The following is a 6,491-nucleotide window of genomic DNA, read 5'->3' as shown; positions in this document are numbered from 1 at the left end:
ACATCTGGGCTCAGGAAAAAGGCTGACCTGGAATGTGACTGGGCTGCAAGCAGCTGCCCCCTCCAGAGTCCCTGGGGAATATGAGCTCCCTCCTGCAGGGCATGGGGCTTGAGCCAGCTGTTTCCTCTAATCCTGTCAGCCTGGCCTCCTTGGGGGTCCAAACTTAGGGCCGTCTCATGGAGAAAGAGTGAAAGCAGCCAGAAGCCTTCCTTCTCGCTCAGACCCCTGTCAGCGCTGTTAAGAACTGATGAGAACAGTCGGGGTCTCCCTACATGCTCTTCATCATTCATGGACCCTGTGGCTCTGTGCAAACTATTTCATGCTTGTGCCTTGGTTTCTCAATCTGTCAAATGCAGTTAGGAAAAACATACAGTCCGGCGTGTGCTAGCATTCATTCATCTATTTAACAAATATTTATCATGTTTACTGTGTGCCAGGCCACCATGAGATGTTGGAGGTCCAACAATGGACTAGTTCAATAAAGACCCAACCTTCCAGAAACCTAAGAACAGAGCAGAAGATACCATAGAAAGTCAACGGGCGGGAGGATTTTATGCTTGTATGTGAACTAAGCTGGGTGAGGTGAGGTACTGGGGGAGGGGAGAGTTGAGAGGCTTCCAGAAAACAAGGCAAAGAGGTGATGTTTAAGGTGAGATTCTGAGAAGGAGCCAGGATTGAAAGAGATAAATGGATGCAAAGTGCTGGGCACAGTTCCTGGAAAATAGCACGTGCTCCATAAAGCGAAAGCTATTTTAGGGAGGTTCGTATACACAGTGCAGCAAAGGCGCTGGAGTCAGATTCTCTGGACGGGGTCCAGATGCTAGCACGAAGCTTCCCTGCCTTGCTCCAGGGATGAGCTTGCTGAGCCTCAGTTTCCTCATCTGGCAGTTAGGAACATTAGGGAGTTCCTGCAGCTGAGAGACACAGGCAGTTGAAGGCTGCTGCGGGAGGGAGTCATGATCCTCAGTGGTATCGACACTGGTAGGTTGTCCTTGCTCCAGTAAATAGCCCAACCTGTGTCCTTGTAAGCATCCCTACTTCAGCTCAGTGGGTGAGAGCTGGAGGGGTAGCTCAGTGGTTATGGGCATGTACTGCTTGCTCTTCCTGAGGACCCAAGCTGGATTCCACATCAGAGCTTGATTCCCAGTACCCACATCAAGAGACTCACAACCGCCTGTAACTTCAACTCCAGGGGGGGTTCGATGTCCAAACCTTTTGGCACACACACACACACACACACACACACACACATCTCTCCTTCCATGATATAGGTTCTGGGGAGACAGAACTCAGGTTGTTGGACCTGGTGGCAAAGCTCCTGCTGAGCCATCTCTCCAGCCCACAGAAGAGATTTTGATGGTCTTTTCAGGGTTGGGAAACCAAGAAGTAAGACAAGGACTCCACTATCAAGAGGGGCAGGGGGAATGGAAAGAAGAGGGCTCGAGAACCGAAATTGATGGATTCTGAGATGGAAATATAAACCCGTGGAACTGTCCATTTTCTGCTTCCCTGAAGCAGTAGAAATCCTTCCCTCACCAGCAGAAATCAGCTTGTGTGCGCCTGACAGGGGGCGAAGAAGGTGAGCTGTGTCCCACGACCCTCATGTTCCTGTTATGGCCCCACCCCACCCCAAAATGAACAGCACTGAATTCTGTGTCACTCAGACTGGAAATGACAGACTAGTTCTGGGTTCACTCTCCACATTTTCCCTTAGTTTCTTCCATTTTCCAGCTCCCAGTGGCCCACCGTACCCAGAATGAGTGGGAGAAGATTTTTCCTTCTCAGAGTCAGCCTAATATCCCACGGGGCAGGGTTTCCCTCGAAGTTTTTGTGCTCTAGGTGAATCCATTAGGGGGAAAATAACAAACCCCCATCCTGCCCAGTGGAATATAGCTTAGTGGTAAAACACCTGCCTAGAACGCTTGACATGCCAGGCCTGAAACAAACAAAGCCTTTGTGGACATGATGTACTCATGCTTTACCTTCTGTGACTATCTTCCAGCCCTCATGGGGAGGGGACCTCTCAATAGACAAAGGAAAGATCTACTACAACCATTTCTATGGTCAACAAAGCAAGCAGAACTTTCTCTGTAACAAAGGGAGGGGTAGGCAAAGTCCAGGGGGCAGCAAATCTTCTCAGGCACAGTCTACTATCTGAGGACAACATGGACCCACAATCTATATGGAAAGCGATTCTCTGGATGGTGATATGTGTGACCCTGTTATTAGTTCACTAGCCATTTAACTTTCTTCTTAGTATTGAGTTCCAGGATAGCTAAGACTATATATTTATGAGACCGTGTTTCAGAAAAAAAAAAAAAAAGGTGAGAGGGTTGGAGGAGCTTTTCTCACAGAATGAAGAATAATGGGTTTAGAAAGTCATATACAGATGCTAAAGCTGATGATAGTTTAAGAGACAGGATATTTGGGGTTTCAAAGGTGTCACCGCAGGGGCTGTGGAGATGGCTCAGTAAAAAGCCAGCCATGCAAACCATGAGGACCTGAGTTTGGATTCCTAGAACCCACACCAAAACAATAACAAACAAAAAGGCACTCTCCCCCCCCCCCACACACACACAAACAAGCATGGGGCTGGTGAGATGGCTCTACAGGTGAGCCCTGGCTGCTTTTACAGAAGACCCAAAGTTTGTCCCCAGCAGCCATACGGCAGCAGCTCACAGGCACCTGTAACTCCAACTCCAGAGGATGCAGTCACCTCTCCTGACCTTTGCTGGCACGCCATGCACCCGTACACATCAACTCACACAGGAACACACACACAAAAATAAACTAAATCTAAAAAAACCCAAAACTAGAACTATTTCTGAATAATAAATGGACTTAACGAGAAAAACATTGCTGATTTCAATTCGGATCAACTATTCTTACCAAATTCACATCAACGAGATAGGCCATTAACAACAACTGGCTTAAGAGTATCAAATCAAGTTTAAACTGGTTTCAACTGGTTTAAGTCAAATCGAATTTAAACGCAATCAAACCACCAGGCAAGAACCCATCCCAGGGCTTTTGAGGAGCACAGAGGCTGAGGAAGAGCCTGGCTGTGGGGTCAAGGCCAAAGGCCGCCTGTGCAATTACCCCCTATCTGCCTGTTTGTGGGTAAGCTCATTTAGCTCCCAAACCTGTCTTCACCTATGAAGTGAGGATAACGCTATTCTCTCCCAGGATTGTTACAGCAAGTTCACAGTGGACAGCAACCAGTCTGTAAGACATGCCCAGTGCTAACTATATAATCATGTACAGCGATCGAAGGAATGTTGGCTCAAACCGGCTAGACACAAAAGAGAAAATAATGGCAATAAAAGCCAACTTTATCCTACCTTCCCCTCACCTTTTTTTTTTTTTTCAACTTTTTTTTCTTTTTTAAAGAGATGGGTTTCGGGGGCTGGAGAGATGGCTCAGAGGTTAAGAGGACTGACTGCTCTTCCAAAGGTCCCGAGTTCAACACATGGTGGCTCACAACCATCTGTAATGAGATCTGGTGTCCTCTTGTGTCATACAGGTATACATGTAAGCAGAACTCTGTATAAATAATAAATAAATAAATTAAAAAAAAAAAAGAGATGGGTTTCACTATATAGCCCTGTCTGGCCTAGAACTCAGAGATCCACCTGCCTCTCCTTCCTGAGTACTTAAAGTTGGCACTAAGTCCAGCTTTCTACCCTCTATTTCTTCCTTACTTATCCCACATCTTCCAAGAATCCTTAACGTCTCACCCCCCAACTTGAGCTTCCGGCTTTGGAACTCCAAAGTGAGGATCAAACAATCAAAGCCTCTAAGCCTGCACACAAACACTCAGTAGCCATTTTGCAGGTTGCTCATCTCTTCGACTTTTTTTTTTTTCTCCCATTTCCATCCTAGCCTGGTACTGACAAAGTCCATGTGTTCAACAAACAAGTTGGAAAGCTACGTCGGATTTCAGGCTGGAAGTCCCATGGTCTCACGAATATGCATCAGAATGAAGCGAAGTGGGGGCAGAAAGGACACCTTCACTCATCCCGGAGGACAGAGCATTTCCCACCAAGGTCTCCTTTGAGTGGTTCACTTACCGCTGCTCACCTCTTTTCTCTCCCTGGGAGCTTGCGGATTTCCACAGTTCTCAGAAACAGGCTGACTACGTGCCGATACCTTACATGTCAGTGTGCCTAGGGCCTTGTGCTCCGCTAAGTCCCAAGCTCAGTATTTTTATATGCTTGTGCTAAAAGCACAGCAGGTGAGCCTCAAAGCCTGCCGAGTGGGAATTCCCCTGATCTCATTTACAGGTGAAGAAGCTCAAGTTTGAAGACTAGGAACCTCCCGTGGTGCCTGGCGGGTGAGGGATGGAGGAGGTGCTTGGATCCAGGCGCTTTACTGTCCAACCTGGAGGTCTGCGGTTTCCTACTGTATGGCCTCCTCTCCCTTCTGCCCATCTACCCTCTTCTTCTGTCCCTTTACTGCTGTCCTATCCCACACAGAGCTGCTTGCTGGACACAGAACATCTCCCCTGCGCCTGCCCAGCTGTGCCCCGACACCATCCACCGGCGTTGGGAGTTGAGGTGGGGGTCTCGGCACACTTGAAGGAAATGGTGATGGCTTCCAGATGAGCTTATTATCCTAAATTGAACATTTTTTTCGGCACTTAAAATTTCCACTTTCTCCCTTCTACCCATTTGCATCTACGCAATTAGAAAGCATGTAACAGGAAACCATTTGGGTCTCAGACCAGTCCAGAGGAAGGCAGCCTCAGCTCCGTGGACTACATCCTTGTGGAAATACTCTGCAGAGTTTATTTGGACAGGCTCAAAAATAGTCCTTCCAACAATGCAATCAGATTGAACCATGACAAGTAAAATGCAATTATGGGTTGGTTACATTAAAAAAAAAAATGTAAACAGAGGTTTGAAAACCAACAGCAAAAACAAGAGGCATCTCAGCCCAATGTCTGTTTCCTGCAGCAGGATTGTGGGACTGCATTCTTGGGCCTTTTGAAAGCGGTGAGAGGATGACATTCACTCAAAGGGACAGCTCAGCAAAGTGGCCAAGAGGCCACATCCCAGAACAAAGGCAGGCTTCTGCAGACAGCAAATGTGCCCCAATAAAGGCTCCCCAGCCATTCGGAATGCAACAGTCATCCACCTAAATGAGTTCAAAATACATATTGTTCTGAGCCAAATTATACAGTGTCAAGTTCAGAGCGTACGTATTTATATATGTTGGCAGTGCAGGCCACTTCTGGGGCGCCACAGCTTTGCCCTAGTATCCTGTGCCCAGCTGGGTGCCCATCACTGGCTCCTTAAACCCCTGAATTTTCTTGTCTGGTTCCAGAAGGGCAGAGGAGAGGTGAAGTAAGAGCTTCACAACTCCACAAAGGTCCAGGGGCCCCAGACGACTTGAATTTCGAATGAAACTTCAAGTAAAACAGAACGCTTCCCTTTGCCAACAAGCTGGACCGTTCTGAAGGCTTGTCCGAGGTGGGGGCAGGAATGAGAGGACAAGATCAGGCTTCGTGCTTCCGATGCTCTCTGCAAGAGCTACAAGTTGGGAATACCAAACACTCTGGGATGAAGACAAACAGCCAGCCTTCCTTTGCCTGGCTAACGTCCACAATCATTTCCTCCATGAGAACACTGGTTCCTGGGGCACTTCTGTAGAACTCCAAAGGTGCTGAGGGGCCCAGATCCATGAAAACAGGGGCCTAACACTTAGCCAGAGACAGGAATTCAATCCTATGTCCCTGTCCATTCTGTGTTCCCATCATTGTTTCTATCTAGAGATTGAAGAGCACAGTTTTCCCTTTGTCTCTTCGGATTTGGGGAGGGCTGTCTCTTAACTCTGATGGTAGAAAAACAGGAGGGAATTAGAGGGATACTAATATATAAAGCAAATATGGAAAAGAGCTGGAAGGGAGGAGCCCAGCTGTGTGACCGCTCTTGTAAAGGCATGGGCTGCTCTGCACAGGATAAGACCGTGTGAAAAACAGCCAAGCGGCTGAAGCATGCCATGGCTATGACTTGTTGTCCTGGGCACAGCCCATCTTTGGCAGAATACCCCTGCCGCCTATTCAGGTCCACATTTCTGGAAAGGGAAATGGAACAAAGAACAAGGGAGGAAAAAGCAGAGGGAGGGGAGAGGCCACCCTGAATGTATTCACCAAAGCTCCTCTGAGGACTGCGGTCTAATGGAGGTGCCCGTTTAACTGACCCCTCTGCACTCTAGTGCACGAACTGCTTGTCCTTTCCCAGCCACAAACACTCCCACCATCCATTCACAGTGGACACCTACCAAATCCTGAGCACAGGTGTGCTGTACACCGCAGAAGAAACTGGAAAATAGTCTAGGTCATGCCTGACGAACCCACAAGAACAAAGCCAGAGGGCCACTGCAGTGGCCATTTGCCTCAAACCTCAGCATGTCCTTCCATTCAGGTTGTGGCTACCAGCTCCATACGTCAGCTAGAGCTGAGATGGCACCAAGTTTCGTGCAGCATTGGG

This window comes from Meriones unguiculatus, chromosome 3 (assembly GCF_030254825.1).
Source record: "Meriones unguiculatus strain TT.TT164.6M chromosome 3, Bangor_MerUng_6.1, whole genome shotgun sequence".
NCBI lineage: Eukaryota > Metazoa > Chordata > Mammalia > Rodentia > Muridae > Meriones > Meriones unguiculatus.
This window is presented reverse-complemented; position numbering follows the sequence as displayed.